Source organism: Leopardus geoffroyi, chromosome A3 (genome assembly GCF_018350155.1).
Source record: "Leopardus geoffroyi isolate Oge1 chromosome A3, O.geoffroyi_Oge1_pat1.0, whole genome shotgun sequence".
Lineage (NCBI taxonomy): Eukaryota > Metazoa > Chordata > Mammalia > Carnivora > Felidae > Leopardus > Leopardus geoffroyi.
Window position 1 is genome coordinate 24,720,829 of NC_059336.1, and position 22,749 is coordinate 24,743,577.

A 22,749-nucleotide genomic window follows, 5' to 3' on the forward strand; every position below is an offset into this window, starting at 1 on the left:
GGTAAGGGGCACTGGGGAATCTACTCCTGAAATCATTGTGGCACTAGATGCTTACTAATTTGGATGTAAATTTAAAAAAATAAATCAATAAATTAAAAAAAAATTAAGCCTCATCAAAATTAGGAACTTCTACTTTTCAAAAGACACTATTAAGATAATGACAAGATAAGCAAAAGCTGGGAGAACATATTTGTAAAATACATATCTGATAGAGGATATATCCAGAATTTACATAAAACTCTTAAAACTCAATAACAACAATCCAATAAAAATGGACTGTCCAAAGTCAGAACAAAAGATGTGGCCCAAACCAGAGATCTCTAGCTTTGTTCAGTGTTCATGATTTAAAACCATGGTTCCAGGGCACCTGGGTGGCTCAGTCAGTTAAGTGACCAACTCTTGATTTCAACTACTGATTTTGGCTTAGGTCATGTTCTCACAGTTCATGAGATCAAGCCCGTGTTGTCAGCATGGAGCCTGCTTGGGGTTCTCTCTCTCCCTGTTTCTGTCCCTCTCTTTCTCTCAGAATAAGCATTTAAAAAATAAATAAAAATGAAACCATGGTTCCTTAAAGGTGCCAAAAAGATAACAGGAAAAGAAAATATACTTATGTCATTGCTACACTTGAACTTACTCAGGTTTGTCCTTTTCAAAATTAAGATGTATATCAAGTCTAGGATCACTCCTAACCTCCTCTTGTCTAAAACAAAAACAAAAAACCCTAATAAATAGCAGTCTCAAAGTAAGTAATCCCAAATCATTACATAACAAAAAGTTAAGAAGTGAGAGGTGCCTGGCTGGCTCAGTTGTTGGAGCATGTGACTCTTGATCTGGGTCAGGGTTGTGGGTTCAAGCTCTGCATTGGGTGCAGAGATTACTTAAAATATAAAAAAAAAAAAAAAGAATCACTGAGGGGCACCTGACTGGCTCAGTAAGTAGAGCAAGCAACTCTCAATCTTGGGGTTGTGAGTTCGAGCTCCACGCTGGGTATGGAGATTACTTTTTAAAAGGTGAATGAGATTGAAATGATTAAAACAGGAATTACAAAAAGTAAAACCCTTCTTTGGATACCTCAAGCTTACTTGTATTTTCTTAGGCAAACAGTAACAGCAAGCCTCTTAGACAAGAATCAAATTTCTTTTAATAAGAAATTTTCCTTCTCTAAAATGAAAATTTTTTTTAACGTCTATATTTTGAGAGTGAAAGAGAACCCACACATCTGCAATGATGTGAGTGGGGGAAGGGCAGAGGGAGAGAGAGAATTCCAAGCAGTGCCTGCTACACAAGGGGCTCAAGCTCACAAATCGTGAGATCATGACTTGAGATGAAACAGAGTCATGACGCTTAACCAACTGAGCCACCCAGGCGCCCCTCTAAAATGAAATTTACGTAACACAGGGACTTCTTTGCCTAAAAGCATAATCTTTCATAAATGTTTACCCCACCAAGTAAGTTGTTAAAAGAGAATACAGAACTCCAAAACTATAATGAAGGCTTTGCCCCAATCAACTTTTACCTTTCCAGAAAGCCCTACTTTTAACCTTTTATCATCAAACATTTACTAAGGGCCTATACATTGGAGAGAATGGTTCTTGTTGCTTTGCCAACAACAGGAAAGGAGAAGAGCAGTAGACTCAGAAACAGAAAAGATATGGACAGAAGCCTATAAAATAATTAAGACACCAAATCCAAACAATCCAATTAAAAAATGGGCAAAGGACTTGAGCAGACATTTCTCAAAAAATATACTAGCAGCTAGTAAGTACATGAAAAGACACTATCATTAATCATTAGAGAAATGAAAATCAAAACTACAAAGAGATACCTATTCACTCATTAGGATGATTATTTAAAAACAAAACAGAAAATAACAAATGTTGGTTTAAGTGTGGAAAACAGGAATTCTTGTGCACTGCCAGTGGGAATTTAAAATGGTATAGCTGCTATGGAAAACAGTATGGAGGTTCCTCAAAAAATTAAACACAGAATTACCACACGATCCCGGAATTCCACTTCTAGGGATATACCTAAAAATACTGACTCAGAACAGCACCCACATTCATAACATCATTATTCACAATAGCCAAAAGGTGAAAATAAGCTAAATGTCCATCAACAGATGAATGGATAAAATGTGGTACACACATAAAATGGAATATTAGCCTTAAAAAGGAATGAAATTCTGACACATGCTAACACATGAACCTGAAGACATGCAAAGTGAAACAAGCCAAACATAAAGGACAAATAATGTATGATTCCACTTACATGAGGTTCCTAAAATAGTCAAATTCTATACAGAGACAAAAAGTAGCATAGTGGTTACCAGGGGTTGAGGGAAGGGGAATGGTTCAGTTATTTTTTAATATGCACTGAGTTTCAGTGAGATGATGAAAAACCTCTTGAGGATGCACAATGGTAATAGCTATACAACAAAGTGAATGTGCTTAATGTCACTAAACTAAACACTTAAAAATGGTTGGGGCGCCTGGGTGGCTCAGTTGGTTAGGCGCCCAACTTTGGCTCAGGTCATGATCTCACGGTCTGTGGGTTCAAGCCCCGTGTTGGGCTCTGTGCTGACAGCCTGGAGCCTGCTTTGGATTCTGTGTCTCCCTCTCTCTCTGCCCCTCCCCCACTTGTGCTCTCTCTCAAATAAATGTTAAAAAATTTTTTTTGTAGGGGCGCCTGGGTGGCGCAGTCAGTTAAGCGTCCGACTTCAGCCAGGTCACGATCTCGCGGACCCTGAGTTCGAGCCCCGCGTCAGGCTCTGGGCTGATGGCTCAGAGCCTGGAGCCTGTTTCTGGTTCTGTGTCTCCCTCTCTCTCTGCCCCTCCCCCATTCATGCTCTGTCTCTCTCTGTCCCAAAAATAAATAAAATGTCGAAAAAAAAAAAAATTAAAAAAAAAAAAATTTTTTTTGTAAATGCTTAAAATGGTCAATTTTATGTCATGTATATTTTACCACAATAAGAAACAAACAAAAAATAATCAGGACGGATAAGTTCACCATTTTCATTGTTACTCCAGATGAAAATATCAATTTATATGGTAAAATAAACTTACAGGGCTGACTGAACATAAGCACTCCATTGTTTCATTCCCTCCTGAAACACCAGCAAAACAAAATAAAGAAATACAGTAAAAAACCCTCAAGGACAAAGACAAAGGGCAAGGAGATAACAGCAGATAAAAGCAACACTCTAGACAAAGAAAAGCCGTAGTAACTAAGTTCTGCACATTTCAATATATATATTGAATACAGTTTTTAAGTAAGACCTGTAGTAAATATCTTTCCTCCAAAAAAAATTTAAGAACAGAAAAAGATAATCTGGGATTTCCTTTTGACTACTGACTTTCCACAGAACAAATGCAGCTAATCCCTCTCTCGTGTTCCTTGCCTTCCCACTTCCAAAGCTATCTATAATTAAATGAATCACCTGGAAATCCCTTTCAATATTCAGAATAAATGAATTCCAAAAACTAGGTTAGACCATGCTTACAAAAAAAATCTCTTCTCCATAAATGAGACTTAGATTTAGCTCAAATATATTCACCCTACTGCTGCATCTCTCTGACGGCAGCAACTTTTTGTACTTTTCAGAGGTTCGGTTCAGTACTTTTATTCATCAATGAGGGAAATATTGCTGCATCTCAAGTATTCTTAATACTCAGGCTACATCTAACATACTATTCAGCTTACTTACCAAAAAGCCTACTTAGAATAACTACATTTGGCATTTTAGCCAAGGAATAACTTCCCTGCAACATGTCACAAAAATTTTCATGAGAAACTATAAACAAGCCAAAAGACCTAGTGAAAATAAAATCCTAAAAATCACTTTCTAAAGTTATACAGGATACACATTTCACCTTTCTACAACATTTATCAGTTTCTTTAAACATTCTAGATCATGAATTAATTATCATGTCAAGTTTCTGCAGCAAAATTCTGTATCTTTGCCACGAGCACGCTATTTGTCAGTGTTTCCAAACTTTGGTAAAAACAAAAATTCCACGTATAAAGTCTAATGAAACTTAATAGAGGTTAACAGAGATCACCAAAAATCCAAAACTAGAAATGTGGTAAGCAGCTAAACTACTTTGTTTCCTCTTTTATCTATTCTACTTGTGCAAGCCAGGAAATCATAAGACTATGTATGTGATCCATCAATAAGGAGGGTACTGGGGCTGAGAGAGTGATAAAGCAAGATCCGTAACAAGAAAAAGGAGGGATAATAGTATTATCTTCACGTATCCCAGTTTTTACAAAAGAATGAATAGGGGAAAAGCTTTCACAATTGGCTCTCTTTATCTACTGCAGGGTCCCACTGTCACAGGGTGACCCATATATATGCTTTTGTGTCTTATACAATCTTTTGTCCCTTCCTTTTCATTCCCACTATCACCTACCTCCCTAGCCTCGTCACCTTGCCTCCAGACACTACCAACCCTAGTAAATTCTGTAGACCTCAATATTACCTAATAAATTGCCATAAAATACCATTTTATCCTGTCAGTCAATAGGACTTAAGGTTATCCCAAAACAAGAAGTCTGGTCTTTTAACTTTTCCAAGCTTTCTTGTATTACCAGGCCCACATACAGCCTCTTCAAACTAATCTAAACTCCAACTAATCTACTCACTATACTATTACCATCTGAAGTCCATTCCGGTCTCCATACCTTTGCCCATTCTGAATTCCACTCTTAAATAACTTTCCTCCTCCTCTCTGCCTTAGTAATTATTCTGCATACTTCTCATTCAGCCCTAGACTGCTCTGAGGTATTGCATGAACTGTTTTAAAACTTTATGTGGGTAAGGACTTTCTTCCCAGAAGGCAGGGAACATGGGTTATGATGCAAAAAGTCAAGCGCCAGAACAGAGGTTGCAAAGTGGCAACCCATAAGACAAATCCTACCCACAGTGGTGATTTGCTTGGCCCACAGTGTTTATATTATGATTTCAAAAGTTGCCAATGTTAAAAAAGTAAATAAATAAAAGGTTTCTCACAAAACCTAGATTCCCTGCTTCTGTTTAGAAAAAAAAGATATTCAGGCCACACTTGGTCCTGTACTCCCCACTAGGTCAATAGTGAGCCGATACTGAATTACACTTTTTTTAAATGTTTATTTATTTATTTTGAGAGAGAGGGAGAGAGAGAGAGGGCACGCACATGAGCAGATGAGAGTCAAAGAGACAGGAAGAGAGAGAATCCTAAGCAGGCTTCAGGCTCTGTCAGCACAGAGCCTGGAGTCTGCTTCAGATTCTGTGTCTCCCTGTCTGCCTGCCCCTCCCCTGCTGACACTTTGTCTCTCTCTCTCTCTCTCTCAAAAATAAACAAACATTTAAAAAAAAAAAAAAGTTGGATGCTTAACCAACTGAGCCACCCGAGCACCCCATGAATTAATGTATTTTTTATTGGTTAAAATGGTCAATTTTACCTTTAACTTTTTAAAAGGATAAACCAAAGGAGCACCTGGGTGGCTCAGTCGGTTGAGCGTCCGACTTCAGCTCAGGTCATGATCTCCTTTCCGTGAATTCGAGCCCCGTGTCAGGCTCTGTGCTGACATCTCAGAGCCTGGAGCCCACTTTGGACTCTGTCTCCCTTTCTTTCTGCCCCTCCCCTACTTGCTCTCTGTCTCTCTCTCAAAAATAAGTAAATGTTAAACACACTTTTTAATAAAATAAATAAAAAATTAAAAGGTAAGCCAAAGCTACTTAACAGCTACCTCATTAGAGAAACATGAATTCCCTAGTTCACTTAATCCCGACCTGATCATTACTATTTAAAATGTTCATTTAGGGGCGCCTGGGTGGCGCAGTCGGTTGAGCGTCCGACTTCAGCTCAGGTCACGATCTCGCGGTCCGTGAGTTCGAGCCCCGCATCGGGCTCTGGGCTGATGGCTCAGAGCCTGGAGCCTGTTTCCGATTCTGTGTCTCCTTCTCTCTCTGCCCCTCCCCCGTTCATGCTCTGTTTCTCTCTGTCTCAAAAATAAATAAACGTTAAAAAAAAAAAAATAAAAAAAATAAAATGTTCATTTAGCCCTTATAGGCATTTAAATTTACAATGCTCACCCTAGATAAGCTTACTTTATGAATTAATGAATTGAGACAATAATTTTAAGACAAGGTTGGTAGGAATGATAATAACAATAGCAACTAATACTTGAACCAACTATTGTTCAAGCAAAAATACATTATCTTATTTAATCCACACAACCATATATAGTAATATGCTATTACTATTCCCAGTTTACAGATGAGGAACTTGCCCAAAGTCATCCTCCAATGCATGGTAGAGCCAAAATTCAAAACCAAACTCCAGTACACATTGTTAACCCTACAATATGATTCCTTTCGAGTAGCATCCTCTCCTCTGTGACTAACTGGATTCCCTGGAACAACTAATCAAGGCTAAATTATAGATCTTACTCTTTCTCTGAATGAATGACTAAGAAGCAAACCAAAGTCCACCTAAACATGCCATCCAGATGGCATTTGGATATTTTCCATATCTTAAAAGAAAAATGTCTCTGTCACTGACAGAAAAAACGTCAGATCCAATAAAATATACATTTTCGCAGAAAGCAAGTATGTTATCAAACATTTCTGGAGTGTGGCAAGCTCAAATATGCATATGAATTCTTAGATTAAAACCATGAAGTGATGATACAGTATAAAACTTCCTGGGACAGAAGGGAAAATTAGGGTAAGCAGTTTCCAGATGTGAAAAAATACTCGAACTTTCTTGAGGGCAGGGACTGCTTTTTTTTTCAGCATGAGTCTCTACAATACACAGCACAGAGCAGCACTTAGCACATATTCAATTATATTAAAGGAAGCAAAAGACTAAAGTTAGTACTTTAAATTGCAATGCAGTGTGATCTTCATTATAGTATTTATCACCTTGCTTTTTATAATAATTACTGGTAAGGAGCACCTGGGTGGCTCAGTCGGTTAAGTGTCTGACTTCGGCTCAGGTCATGATCTCACAATCCTGGGATCCAGGTCAGGCTCAGTGCTGGGCTGGGTGTAGAGTCGGCTTGAGATTCTCTCTCTCTCTCCCTTTCTCTCCGCCCCTCCCCTCCATAAATAAATAAACATTAAAAAAAAAAAAAGACTGGGTGAGGCCCCTGGGTGGCTCAGTCTGTTAAGCTTCAGGTCAGGATCCTTCAGGTCAGAATCTCGTGGTAGATGGGTCCCTGCTGACAACCCAGAGCCAGGAGCCTGCTTTGGATTCTGTGTCTCCCTCTCTCTCTGCCCCTCCCCTGTTTGCTCTCTCTTTCTCTCCCTCTCAAAAAGAAATAAACATTAAAAAATAAAAAGAATAGGGGGACCTGGGTGGCTCAGTGAGCTAAGCGTCTGACTTCGGCTCAGGTCATGATCTCACGGTTTGTGGGTTTGAGCGCCATGCTGGGCTCTGCGCTGACAGCTCAGAGCCTGGAGTCTGCTTTGGATTCTGTGTCTCCCTCTCTCTCTGCTCCTCCCCAAATTGTGCTAAGATAAAATAAAAATTTAAAAATTTTTTAATAAAAATAAAAAATTTTTAAAGAAGACGTCCATTTATTTAAAAAAAAAAAAAGATATTTCTAAGGCCTATCTTATATTGTGATATCAAGAAAGCCCTAAAAAATTAGTGAGTCAGCCCATGAAACACAAAATATAATCAAAGAGTGAGCTAGAAGAAAACTGAGAGATCATCATGTTCGATACCTTTAATAGACAAGTGAGGTAGCGGAGGCCCAGGGATTTAAGTGAATCGCCCAAGACTACAGAACTAAGTAACAAGTAATACCAAGGATAGAACCCAGGTCTCCTGAATGTTGCCCTAGTTTTCTTTCCACAAAGAACTATTCTGTGAGCTCAGGATGCAGTGGATACTTTTGGAAATATTTTAAAGATACTTGGTATGGAGAATGATCTTTCCCAACACATAACTTTTTGTGAGGTATTACATCACCATTAAAGAAATGAAAGCTGCCTTGTTCCTTTGCTGCAGATAACACCATCTCCTTCCCCCCCTTTTTTTTTTTGCTGTATGTATTTTTCATTTTCATGTATTTCCTTTCATTATTTTTGAGAATTCTTACCATGTCTTGTTTATCTACTTTCCCTCTTAGCCACTTCCTTTCCTACTATCTTTCACAAAGCTCCCCCATCTCCTTCCTTTCTCTCCATAATTATAAAAAAGAACAGAGTAAGCACACATTTTTTAATAGCAATGGCCATGGACACCATAACAAGCAAATCATAGCCTTGGTCTCTAAGCATTTACAGGACAATCAACAAAAATATAAATTAACACAAAGGGTCACACAGAGGTATGAATAAACACTGATGTTTATGGTGAAGAAAGGAATCTAAGTATGGATAGGACATTTATATGAAGAGAAGTGGTAATGATAACAAAGAGCCGCAAGGTTAGAGTGAGGCAAGTGAAAGGGACAACTCTTTGTCCTATCCAGCTTTCTCACCTACCAATTCATTAGTTCTACTTCATTCACTCCTTATTCTCTTCCTGTTTAACTGTTATCATGCTCTACTTTTCTTTCTTATCCAGTAGTCTTCCTTTTCTCTCTCCTGATCCTTTAAAGTGAATGTGTCCTGTTCTCATGTTTTCCTTCTCAGTATTACTGCCAATTACTGTCCTTGTAGACTCAGGTAATGTCTTAAGTTGTAAATTCATTTTTTTCTAAAGCTTTAACTTGTATTATTTTATTTGAGCCTCACAACAATGTCAGAAAGGCAGGTAGAAATCAATACATCTATTTTACAGATATATAAACTGAGTCCAGGCAAGATTAAATAACTTGTCAAAAGTCAGTTTGTCAGTGGCAGAATCAAATCAGAACCCCAGACCTTTTCTTTCCAAGTCCTCTAATCTTTTTTCCGCTTCATCATGTTGCCTTCTTTTTACTTACACTTTTTAACTGTACACCTGCACATATCTGGACAAGAATATGCAGAATAAATGTTTATAAAACAGCGCTAAGTGGGAAAAGTATATGTTCAAGAAAACTAGAAAAACAGAGAAGTCAAGGACGCCTGGTTTGGCTCATTCGGTTAAATGTCCAACTCTTGATTTCTGCTCAGGTCATAATCTGACATCATGGTCATGAGATCAAGCCCCACAGTACACTCAGTGCAGAGCTTGGAGCAGGCCTGGGATTCTCTCTCTCCCTCTCTCTCTACCCTTCCCCCGCAAATTCATTCTCTCTCTCTCAAATAAATAAACTTAAAAAAGAAAAAAAAAGTCAGAGCACCTAAAGTAAGGGCAAAGTGTGGCTCACAGGCTAATGCTTATAGAGGAGACTCGGTTTCAGATCCAAGTGGAAACTGCCTATTTCTTCAACATCCTCTTTCTCCTACCTCCCTCCCCATAGCAGTTATATGACCAGAGCTCACCCTCTGCACCATTCCTGCCCCCCAATCTCTTTCACAGGCCTGCCACCATACCTGAAGTTCTCACAGCTGGAGTCACTTCTTTGGGTTAAGGCGTTGTCTCCAGAAGGCCACTGTTAAATGCATGTTACCTGAGAGGGGAAGGAGGGTCCATTAACACGTTATTCCTATGGTTAAACATATCAGATTAGCAATGACCTTGGGAACCTGACAACACAATGTCTTTTTAAGTTTCATGGAAAAGGGGTACCTGGCTGGCTCATTTGGTAGAGCATGTGACTCTTAATCTTGGGGTCATGAGTTCATGCCCTATGTTGGGCACAGAGATTACTTGAAAAAAATAATAAAAGTTTCATGGGATAGATCATTGGGGGAGGGGGGATAGATAGTTTTTGATAGGGCAGGCAGGATAAAGTGAGTCAAGGGGAAAAGGACCCAAACATAGTATGGGGATGAAGTCCACCTGGCTATGATGTCTACCATGACAAAATGAGGATGGCAATATAAGCATATACTCTAACTATTGGGGTCACTGTAAGGATGATCCCTGCAACTTGGGAGGCTCCTAGGGATAGGAAAAGAAAAAGCACTTCAAGGATCAGAGTATAGTCAGTTCTGAATGCAAAAGAGCTGAAGTGGCAGCACTTTTCCAAATACAGAGCACTGCTAAACAGAAGGAAGAACAGCTCCTAGTTAATGACTACTAGTTGTGAGGCTAGTTTCCAACCCAGTATTTTTAGCTGAGGGCCGATCTACTAACCAGATAATGCTGTAATTCAATTCTGCAAACCCCCCACCTGCTAATTTATATTGACTCAAAACTAGCTTCATGTACAGCTACAAAAACCAACATGCTTTTACTAAGTGCTTATTATGAGCCTAGAATTTGGCGAAATGCTGTAAGTATGAAAGAAAGAAAGAAAGAAAGAAAGAAAGAAAGAAAGAAAGAAAGAAAGAAAGAAAAAAGAAAGTCAGTCAGTTATATACTTTTGCCTTAACTCACGTAAAGGAAACCAATCCCCAAACCTAAAACTGAGAGAATGGTGAGAAACAAGGAAGTGAAAAAAAAAAAACAGAAAACAAAAAAACCACAAACAGGTGACTACTTCCTATCAGTACTAACAACAAATGTCTTAAGTCAGAATAAATACAACAAAATTTACTTCTAGGCCAAAGTTCCTTGTCAAACTCTTACCTAAACAGTCAAGAGGCACAGGCTAGAAATACCCTTTTTCTTTTGGTCTGATACCAAAAGCTCTTTAGCAGCACACATTCATCTTGATAACACCAGAGAATAACAAACTAAGAGTTACAAAACTCAGTTCTACTTCTACCTCTAACTCTTAACTACTTTCAGGTAAATTACTTAACCTGTTTTGGATTTTTTTTTTAAACAGAAAACTAATAGGTTGAACTAGTCTAAGGATGGCATATACCTGGCACATACATCTCCCACTAGATAACTGTGTCCACAGGAAGCATCACTAATCAATCATAACTCACTTTCCCAGAGAATACATATGACCCAAATCCTTCTCAATACCATGCTTCTGGCAGCTATTTCAAAGTCTGGTTGGTCCATAAACCAAAATATATTTGCCACCATGGACTAAATAGTCCCTGCAATCTCTTCCAACTCTAAAATTCTTATACCAAGTTTCTGAGTGTGAGAGAAAAAAACTTCAAACAATCTTAGATCAATAGTGTTGATAGTCATAAATTTCAGTCTAATCTCCAAGCTCCCCTCCAAACTGCACCCAATCTGGTTCTAACTTTTCAAAAGTGCAAATGAACAATACATTCTCATACCATTAATATATATAACTTGGCAATGTTATTCAGATTTGCTAATGGGTTCTTTATACAGAACAACAGTCTTTTACCCAGTCTGGCCCTAAAAATTCCTCATCCAAAAATATGGCAACAATAATGCATTAGTAAATAAATCCAATCCCTTGATCATCCCCACAGCCTCCCTCCAAAATCAAGCCTTTTCACCTCTCAGCTAGACTTCTGCAATAGCCATTTTCCATCCTTTTACTCTCATTACCAGAGCAATCTTTCTACAACACACATACTGAGATTACTTTCCCATTTAAAATCTGAATCCACTGCTAACATAAAATTCGAGTTTGTTAGCGTCATGCTTAGAACTTTTCATATGGTTACCTCCTTTTACCTTTCTGACCTCATGTCCCACAATGCTCTCCTTCCCCATCCCACTCCCTGAACCCTTTTTCTCCTACAATCTTCTGCATTTACACACAGCATTGTGTTTCCACTGTCCTATCCGTCCTTTTCCCCACCCTTATCACACTCCTATTCATCATCTAAGACCCAACAGGACCAGGAGCAGTTCCCGTGACCTCCTGTGACCTCCTCGGCCAACCCCAGACAGAACTGGTCACTTCCTCTTCGGTCTCAAAGCTTTTTGAGAATTTCTTGGTAGGTCCACAGTACCATTTGCCTCAGTGGTTCCCAAGATCAATGGAATTTCCTGAGGCATGTTTAAAAAAAAAAAAATTCTTCAGGGCCAAAGCAGACCTACTAAATCAACCTCAGGAAAGGAGATCCTGGAATTTCTATTCTAATGGGCATATTTGGGAACTACTGGTTTGTTTGTCTCTTCCAATAGATGAAAAGAATTTTTTAAAAAGAATTTAGAAATGATTCCCTCTAGAATACTGTGAAAAAGTATTTTGTGCTTGTTTTTTATTTCATATCCTTTCTGACTTGATTCACATACTGAACATGAAGGAATTATTTTTGGACTCACACCCAAAAAACTTACATTCTCTGTTTAAAAAAAGCAGTTGAATTTCCACCTTCATTTCTAATCTTAAGAATGAAGTAACTGTACCTCGAGTACATCTATGAATACACAGTGCAGGCTCTCAGCAATCTGCCATGAGAACTTTATTTCAACTGAGAAATCCTTAGCCGATTTTGAAGGTAGAAATACACTGCCCTTACACTTGCTTAAAATCGAATTATATTAGTAATAGATGTGGGAGACCCTAACTAAGTGCAATGATAAGTGGCTGGCACCAGTGCCTCATGAATTTTCAAAGAAAAAAAATCCCACTCTTCTTCCTCAACACTCACTCCCAAAAAGGTATACTGAAGCTGTAGAACCATGGCAGAAAACGTAACAAGATTAAGATACGCATACAACCAACAAACTAGTTGAGTTGTTACTGGGACGTGAATTTCAGGTGGTTTGCACGTTCACCTTGTTACACCTCTTTAGGCCCAAAGTCTACCTTCAGCGCACAAACCCTGTGTTTCTCTTTAAGTCGTGGCCCTGGACTGCGTCTGAAAACTTGAGTTCCCCGCTTAGTTCCCCCTAAGTCACGTCCTCCTCACGTTTCGACCTTTAGAATACGTTCACAGCTACTTTTTTCTTTTCTCTGCTAAAGAAAAGGACACTCAAGGGGGAGGGCAGTGACAGCTCCCACGTCTGCAAAACTCGACGCCGGGAGGTGCCGACGGGGCAGCGGGCGCCGAAAAGGGCGCCCGGGCCGGGACCACCACGATGGGGGACAATGGAAGGAGGAGGGGAGTGGAAGAAAGAGGAGGCAGCCGCTATGCTGGGCCCGCCTCGCGACTAGGGGCTCCAAAAAGTCTCGGTAAGGCCAGCCGAGCGTCAGGTGGGCCCGGCCGCCGCCCCTCACAGGGCCACGTCGGCCGGAGCGGCCGCTGCCGCCGGGCCCGAGTGTAGGCCGGGCCGCGGGAGAGTGGCCCCCGGCGGGGCTGAGGGGCGCGGGGCCGGACCCTGCTGGCGCCCGCCACGGCCCAGCCCTCTCACGACTTGACGCCAGCAAGGCGAGGGGCTCCCCCACGCCGCCGGCCAGACAGTGGCTCCTCCGCGCCTCCGGCCAACCCACCCCTCGGCCACTAGCCCGAGCTCCCCGCGCCCCCCACGGGCACCGGCTCCGTGAGAGCAGTGGTGGCTCTAAGGACCCCACCCGCGCGCCCGCACTCCTTCACCCCTGGTTCTCCTCGGACACTCTCATGCGGGCTACCCCCTCTACCCAGAACTGCCCCCAGTCCGCCCGCGGGTGTTTACCGGGACTCGGGGCGGCGACGACTCCTCAGTCCCTCGACTAAGATGGCAGCCGGTCCCGAGCCCCGACCACAGCGACTAGAGCGAGTTGGCGGCCAACGCGCAGGCGCTCCGGCTCGGCAGGGATGTGGACCACAGGCCCCAGAAGGCCTTGCGCACCGGCCAGAAGGGTTGGCAGGAGCTGCGGAGTGCAGCTACATCGGAGTTTGCTCGCCTTTAGATGGGAGGGACTCTGGGATTGCTCCCAACCGCTCTAGGCGTTTTTTGGGTTTTTTTTTTTTTTTTTTTTTTTTAAAGCACCCTCCTTCCCCCAACCGCTAAAGATTGTAGCTGTGATTGCCAAACGCCAGTGTATATCAGAATCACCTGAAGTGCTTGTTGAAACTTTGAGGTCCCACCCCCAAAGTTTCTCTTTCAGCAGATCTGGGATGGGATCTAATTACTTGCATTTCTAACTCTGGTGTGTTACCGGTGGGGAATCACACTTTGAAAAACCCTGCATTACAGTTTAGTTCTTAAGAAAGTACACTGGGGAGTTACATTGATTGAGTTTAAATCCTCCTTTTAACAGGGTGAGCTTACGGGGCGCCTGGGTGGCGCAGTCGGTTAAGCGTCCGACTTCAGCCAGGTCACGATCTCGCGGTCCGTGAGTTCGAGCCCCGCGTCGGGCTCTGGGCTGATGGCTCAGAGCCTGGAGCCTGTTTCCGATTCTGTGTCTTCCTCTCTCTCTGCCCCTCCCCCGTTCATGCTCTGTCTCTCTCTGTCCCCCCAAAAATAAATAAACGTTGAAAAAAAAAATTAAAAAAAAAAAAAACAGGGTGAGCTTAAGGATGATGAAAACATGTTACGGGTAAGTGGTGCCAACGTGGCAGGTGTTCTAAGAGCTGACCAATAAGCATCTTTAAACCTTCTAACAAATCTTTGAAGAAAGTACATTATTCTCACTTTACAGATGCATAAACCAAGTCACAAGCTGGGTACCAACCCAGGCAGTCTAGCTTCAGAGTCCATCCGCTTTACTTCTTCATGAGTTTGTGAGAATTAAAAGGCTGTGCAAGTAGATTCAGAGACCCAGCTAAGTGCTTAGTAATTAGTGACCTTCGCTATTATTGTTTAGCCTATTTCCTTCGAATGAAGATATTTTACCATCTGGAAAGTCACTTTTGTTTCTCAAAGTGTGTTCAAATCTTTATGTCAGTGTCTCCTGCAATGGACTTAGGAGAGCTTGTTAATGGTACAGATTCCGGGACCCTGCCCCATTTAGAATCTCCAGGGCAGTGGTTCTTCAAACTTTAGTGCCCATCAGAATCACTTGAAGGATTTGTTAAACCATAGATTGCAGGGCCCCACCCCCAGAATTTCTGGTTCAGTAGGTCTGGGGTCAGGCCTGAGAATTTGCATTTTTTAATTTTAGTTTATTTATGTATTTTGAGAAAGAGACAGAGAGAGTGAACAGGGAAGGGGCAGAGAAAAAGTGAGAGAATCCCGAGCAGGCTCCCCACTGTCAGTGCAGAGCCAGATGTGAGCTCGAACTCACAAACTGTGAGATCGTGACCTAGAACTGAAACCAAGAGTCAGGCATTTAACCCACTGAGCCACCCAGGCATCTGAGAATTTGCATTTTTAACCACAGACCACACTTGAAGAATCACTGCTGTAGGACAGTGTTTTTCAACCTTTTTTTAATTATCGTCTCTCTAAGGAATATTTTTAGACATTTTCCCCTAATTATCCCCATGAAATTTCAGTATCACAAATATACTGTATATCTATTAATGTATCATATGTATACATGTGCTTTTACATAAGCAAGCAAAAAAATCTTCCTACCCACAACCAATTTTTGTCATATTAAGAATGTATGCTCTGGGGAATGTGAATTTTTAAACTAGTGCCCCAGGTGATTCTTAACACTAGACAAGTTTGAGAAAGCTAGTGTCCCTTTAAGGTCTGAGATTTTTCTATGACCATTATACAGAGAAGGAAATGAGTCTCAAGGAAATTAGATGACTGGTCCAAGATCACTCCATAGAGAACCAGGGATCCAATCAAAGTCCTCTGGCTCCAGATTCTGTCTTCATCTACAATTTTTAAAAGTATATAATGTTAGGCAAAACTAATCTGTGGTGTTTGAAGTCAGGATTATCCTTTGAGGAGAGGTAGCACCAGGAAGGAGACACAAGGGGGCTTCTCCAAGTTGGTAATAATGTTCTGTCTCTTGATCTAGGTGCTGGTTACACAAGTGTGCTCACTTTGTGAAAATTCATTGAGCTGTACACTTTTGGTTTGTGTATTTTTCTGTGTTTATATTGTATATCAATAAAAGTTTACTTAAAGCAAATGTGCTTTAAATATGTATTCTTTTTTTCCCCCAAAATGCCTCTTTCTACTATACACCAAAGATTCTCCAACTTCAGGGTACATCAGAATCACCTGGAGGGCTTATTAAAACTCAGATTGCCAGGTATCAGCCCCAGAATTTCTGAGTTAGAAAGTTCTATTATCTAACCCAAGAATTTGCATTTCTAACAAGTTTCCCGGTGATATTGATACCCAGGGATCACATTTTGAGAACCAGTGGACTATGCTACCCTATCTTGCTAATGCCAACAGGGTGGATTAGCTCTGATCTAGAAGCCGGTACCTAGCAGTAGTTAGTAATTTAGGCTTTTTCAAAGGCATATGGAACAAGAATCTAGTCCTGACTATCAACAATTTATGTTAGAGGTCTTAGGCAAGTCCTTTAACCTCAGTGTCCAAATCTCTAAATGGAAATAATAGATCCTACCTCCTAAGATGTTGTGAAGATTCTGGGAAATCTACAGTAGGTAGTTGGTGATTCTCCAAGGAGAAGCTGATTTGGTGAGGGCAGAAAATCCCAGTCTGGCCATTTCCTCATCTCGCATGCCATGTGGCTCTGGTTCCCAGGTTCCCTGATCCAGAAATCAGTCTAGACCTGGTCAGAATGCAGACCCTGTGGTTGATAAAGCCTTGAACCACCTACACCCTCCTTCTGCCTTGGACACCCAGGTCAGCCTGGGACAAAACTCAACCATGCTGGGGTAGGGGTAGGAAGCCTGGAGGAGGTCGCTACCAGCAAGGGAAGGAGTTTCCAGGCCTCTGGGGAAAGAAGGAGGGGAGGAAGCAGGATGAAGAGCTGGAAGGAGTGGGAAGAGAAACCCCAGCAGCCCACATGCAGCCTGTCATTTACTGGCTTTCCCTACAGAACACTGAGTCATGTTGCTGTCCCCCTCTTCCCTGAAGCCACTCTGCATTCAACTGCCAAAGGCAGGAGAATACTTGAAAAGTGGCAGAGCTGTGCGTTGAAGAGAAGACACTAGATGAAGCCTCTGTGAGCCTGAGATCTGGATCCACTTAAGACTTCATGGCTCCCTCATTTGCCCTCTTTAAAAATGTTTCCTCATAGCCCCTGGCTGCCTCAGTCAGTAGATCATGTGCCTCTTGATCTGGGGGTTGTAAGATCGAGTCCCATGTTGGGTGTAGCAATTACTTAAAAATAAAATCTTTAGGGGTTGGCTCAGTCAGTCTTCTGAGTGTGTGACTCTTGATCTTGGGGTCATGAGTTTGAGCCCCATGTTGGGGGTAGAGATTTTTAAAATAAATATTAAAATTAATTAATTAATTAGTTAATTAATTAATAAGAGTGCCTAGGTGGCTCAATCAGTAAGCATCTGACTTCAGCTCAGGTCATGATCTCAAGGTTCTGTTGAGCTTGAGCCCTGCTTCAGGTAAGCCCTGCTTCTCTCTCATTCTCTCTCTCTCTTTCTGCCCCTCACTCACTTGTGTCCTCTCTCTCTCTCTCTCTCTCTCTCAAAATTAAATAAATAAAATCTTTAAAAAAAAAAAAGGCTGTTTCCTCACCTGCAAAATGAAGTACACTAGTTCTGTCCCTAGTCACCTTAGTCACTTCCTCCCAAGTAGGGTTGCCAGATTTAGAAAATAAAAAGTTAGGATGCTCAATTAAATTTGAATTTCAGATAAACAGCGAGTAACTTTTTAGCATTAATATGTGACAAATATTGGTTGTAACATAGTTATGCTAAAATTATTTTCATTGTCTAAAATTCAAATTTGGGGTGCCTGGGTGGATGCTCAGTTGGTTGAGTTTGATATTGGCTCAGGTCATGAGCTCACAGTTCGTGGGATTGAGACCTGTATCAGGCTCTGCGCTGACAGCATGGAGCCTGCTTGGGATCCTCTCTCTCTGCCCTTCCCCCGCTTGCATTCACCTGTGCGCACACATGCCCACAGTAGCTCTCTCTCAAAATAAGTGAACTTTAAAATAAAATAAAATTCAGATTTTACTGGACATCTCCATTTTATCTGGAAACGCCTATTCCCAGGGCCTTATACACTTTCTCCATTAGGGGTAGTAAACTTAAATTCCTCTAAGGGCCAGTAAGGTAAGATGAAAAATAACAGCCAACGTTTACTTTCTACATTGTAATTACCAAATGGAGTTCCAAGTGTTTTACATGCACTATCTCACTGAATACTCCCAGCAACCTAGGTTGGGTGCTCAGTTTCCAAATCTATAAAATGGGAGTAGTAACATACCCTATGTTGTGGGTCATTATGAGGATTAAATGAGTAATGAGTATGTAAAACACTTGGAACAGTGCCAAGCAGGCACATAGCAAGCACTCAATAAGCAATAGCTATAATTTTTTCCATTATGGAGACTGGGAAACTGAGTCTCAAGGACACAAAGTAACCAGCACATGGTCACACATCTAGCAAGTAGCAGAGCCAGGATTTGAAGTCAAGCCTACAACACTGGCCACCAGTTTAAAGTGTTTAAAATTTTGTGTGTTCCATCAACAAGAAAATGGATAAACTGTGTTTAGACATTCATGGCAATGGAATACTACTAGGAAATTAAAGAATTACACAAAATAGATGTCTCAGACATCATGCAAAAAGAAAGAAGCTTTATATAAAAGAGTGTACGACTTATAATTCTATTTGTACAATATTCTAGAATAGGTAAAACCTAATCAATGGTGAAAAAAATCACAATAGTGGTTGCCTCTGGCAGGAGGGAATTTTTGGAGGTGTTGAAAATGTTCTCTCAGTACCTTGTTAGGGGTATGGATTCCACGGTTGTATGCATTTGTCACAATTTAGTAAATGGTATACTTGAGATCTATGCATATCACTGTATGTAAAATTAACCTAAAAACAAAGGCAAATATTGAGCTCTAACAACAGGCATGTTGAAATGTGTAGAGGTAGAATGAACTCTGCAGCTTCTTTGAATCGCATCAAAGAGTAAGATAGATGGATGGAGGGCTAGATGAATAAATAAATACAAGACAAAGCAAATACAGCAAGCTGTTAACAACCATAGAATCTAGGTGGTGGATAGATGGATGTTCACTGCACAATTCGTTCAACTGTTTATATGTTTGAAAATTTTCATAATAGGAGCATCTGGGTGGCTCAGTCGGTTAAAACACCTGACTCTTGATCTCAGCTCAGGTCATGATCTCACAGTTTGTGAATTCAAGCCCAGCGTCAGGCTCTGTGTTGGCAGAGTGGAGCCTGCTTGGGGTTCTGTCTCTCCCTCTTTCTACACCTCCCTACCCCTTGCTCTCTCTTCAAAATAAATAAACTTAAAAACAAAAAGGAAAATTTTCATAATAAAATGGTGGGTGGGGGGAAATTCTGTACAAACAAAATGCAGTCCACCTTCAGGGCTAGATTTGTAACCCTTGATTCATTCCCAGGCATCTCCATCTCCCACTTGTTCCTCTTTTTTTTTTTTTTTTTTTTCTTTCTTACATAGGCTCCATGTCCAATTTGGAGCTTGAACTCACAACCCTGAGATCAAGAGTCACATGCTCTACTGACTGAGCCAGCCAGGCAGCCCTGTTTGTTTCTTTTGAACTACAAACTGGCATGATTTTATTTCCAAAATTCCTCTCTCATCACTTCTAATACCAATATTCCTCTTAATTGTGTTCCAGTCCCCTCCCTACTATTTACTTGCTGTATTTCTTGGGATCTCTGGGCCTCTGCTGACATCTGAAAACTGGGGTCACATGTCTATTTTATCAAAAGGCAGCAGACTGGACCATTTAATCTCTCTTCCCAACCATAAGTTCTTCAAGGACAAAGCCATGGTCTTATCCATCCCTGTATTTCCTCTGGCATATAATAACATCTTAAGGATGCTCAGGAACTGCTTGGAAGAAAATTAATTTGTAAATTGTGAAAGGAGACAGAGACATACTGAGTGCCCACTGTGTGTCCTGAACTAGATATGCCAATATTCATCCTCAATGAGGTAGAAGGCATAGTGATTACTAATTTTATAGAGGTGGAAACAGAGGTCAGAATGCATAGAGAATGCAAGAAACAGACCTGATATTTCAACCTAGGACTGTGTCTTTCATCTACTTGACAACTGTCTCCTCTTGAATCAATGTAAAAAAGAGACTCTGTGCTTCTCTGTCCTTCAGATTTTCCATACTGAATATAGAAGTGGAGAAAAAGTTATAAAAATAAATGCCCATAAGGAGCTCCAAGCACCTCCTCCTGCAATTTTGGGAGAACTGACATTCAGATGAGTGATTGCAGGACTAAAGAACAACATTGGGTAATAAACAGCATGTCAGAGTTTCTACTCCTATTTATTATCCCCAGTTCTCTCTTTTCTTGTTCTCCTCCTAGTAAAGCCCTACTGACCTATGTCTACAGATTGCAGATCAGAATTATTTCTTGCCTATAGTACTCAATAGAAATGTCTATCTTAAGCCAGAAGTTCTATCTTTTTCAAAAAATTAAAGTCATGCATAGAATTCCTCAGGCAAAGATAGAGTCAGGCAACAAGCATCCAGGTCACCTTATGCAAGCTGGAAAGTATCAGACCAGAAACAATCCTGGGAATGTTAGAACCCAGCCTTCATTGATGCAAACTTCTGGCAAAGGTTGCAATTAGATATATGGGGAGTGTGACTGTTTTCAGTCCTTGAGAACCTTCTAAAGTTGGAGGAAAGGAAGGGAGGTCCCACAGGTCCAGTCACCTGTGTTTCGTGGTAATATACGGTAATATATGCTGAAACAATATATAGCTAATACATTGAGCTAATATATTTCACAATAGTGCTTAGGATGTGGCTGAAGTAGAAATTTAGCAAAGTAAAGCTATGAGATGCTATGCTTTCTTTTTTTTAAGTTTATTTATTTATTTTGAGAGAGAGAGTGAGTGTTAAGGAGGGGCAAAGAGAGAGAATCCCAAGCAAGCTCTGCACCAATTTGGGGCTCCAACTCACAAACCGTGAGATCATGACCTGGGCCAAAATCAAGAGTCAGATGCTTAATTGACTGAGCCACCCAGGTGCCCTGAGTTGCTATGTTTTCATTATTAGACTTGCTTATAAAAAAAAAAGTTTGATATCTCAGTTGTGATAGCAAGGGTGTAAGAAAACAGCCATGTTCACTGCTGGTTAGCATGATGCCAGTTGTGTTTTAGGAAGACAATTTGACCATATCTATAGAAATTAGAAATACATATGTCAGGATATCCATATGTAAAAAGATGAACTTATACCCCTATTTTACACCATACACAAAAAATAACTCAAATGGATCAGAAACCTAAAAAGAAGAGTCAAACAATAAAACTCTTAGAAGACACTGGAGAAAAATCCTCCAGATCTTGGGTTAGGAAAACATTTCTTAGATATGACACAACAACATTTATCTATGCAAAATTTTTGATATACTAGACCATCAAAATTCAAAATTTTTGTTTCAAAAGGCACCATTAATGAATTGTTCAATTTTATTTTTTTTACTATTATTATTTTTAATGTTTATTTATTTTTGAGATAGAGAGAGACAGAGCATGAATGGGGGAGGGTCAGAGAGAGAGGGAGACACAGAATCTGAAGCAGACTCCAGGCTCTGGGCTGTCAGCACAGAGCCCCACACGGGGCTCGAACCCACGAACTGTGAGATCATGACCTGAGACGAAGTCGGACACTTAACCGACTGAGCCACCCAGGCGCCCCTCAATTTTATTTTTTTAAGATTAATTGATTGGGGCACCTGGGTGGCTCAGTCGGTTAAGCCTCCGACTTCAGCTCAGGTCATGATCTCACGGTCCATGGGTTCGACCCCCGCATTGGGCTCTGTGCTGTCAGCTCAGAGCCTGGAGCTTGCTTCGGATTCTACATCTCCTTCTCTCTCTCTGCCCCTCCCCCACTCACGCTCTTTCTCTATCAAAAATGAATAAACGTTAAAAAAATTTTTCAAAAAAAAATTAATTGATTGATTGACTGATACATGTAATCTCTACACCCAACATGGAGCTTGAGCTCATGACCCCAAGATCAAGAGTTGTATGCTCTTCCAACTACACCAACCAAGCATCTCGTTTAATGTTAAATGGGTGATTTTATGTTTTGTGAATTTTGCCTCAATAATTTTTTTAAAGATACCATTAAAGGGGTGCCTGGGTGGCGCAGTCGGTTAAGCATCCGACTTCAGCCAGGTCACGATCTCGCGGTCCGTGAGTTCGAGCCCCGCGTCAGGCTCTGGGCTGATGGCTCAGAGCCTGGAGCCTGCTTTGGATTCTGTATCTCCTTCTCTCTCTGCCCTTTACCTGCTCACACTATGTGTGTCTCTCTTAAAGATGAATAAACATTTAAAAAAATTATTTTTCAAAGATACCGTTAAGAAAATGAAAGATAGGGGTTCCTGGCTGGCTCAGTCAGTAGAGTGTGTGACTCAAGATCTCAGGATCATGAATTCAAGCCCCACATCAGGGGTGGAGCCTACTCAAAAAAATAAAAATAAGGGGTGCCTGGGTGGCTCAGTCAGTAGACTGTGTGACTCTTGATCTCGGGGTTGGGGGTTCAAGCCCACGTTGGATGTAGAGATTACCTTAAAAAATTAAATCTTAAAAAAAATTAATAAAATAGAAGTGCCTGGATGGCTTCAGTGGTTAAGTGTCTGACTTTCGCTCAGGTCATAATCTCATGGTTCTTGAGTTCAAGCCCTGCATCAGGCTCTCTGCTGTCAGTACAGATCCCACTTCAGACCCTCTCTTCTCCTCTCTCTCTGTACCTCCCCCACTCATGCTCTCTCTCTCAAAAAAAAATTATAAAAATAGGTCAATACTCTCTTTAAAAAAAAGAAAAAAGAAAAGAAAAAATGAAAGATAAGCTACAGACTGGGAGAAAATATTTCTCAGAATACATAAATAATAAAGGATTTGTATCCAGAATATACAAAGAACTCTCAAAACTCAATA

At 40.8% G+C, this 22,749-nt stretch overlaps 1 protein-coding gene across 3 annotated transcripts in view; it reads right to left on the reverse strand.

The window, feature by feature from the left end:
• The window catches only part of ITCH (itchy E3 ubiquitin protein ligase), a 142,936-nt gene extending 129,343 nt beyond the window's left edge, over nucleotides 1–13,593 (reverse strand). For 2 of the 3 annotated variants that reach the window (XM_045443679.1, XM_045443680.1), the window contains exons 1-2: nucleotides 13,470–13,593; nucleotides 9,455–9,531 (exon numbers count right to left, since the gene is read on the reverse strand). The gene's annotated coding sequence lies outside the window, so the exon portion shown is untranslated. The remainder of the gene's footprint in view (nucleotides 1–9,454; nucleotides 9,532–13,469) is intronic. The other variant, XM_045443682.1, reaches the window with a different exon arrangement.
• Between the last annotated feature and the right edge of the window lie 9,156 nt (nucleotides 13,594–22,749).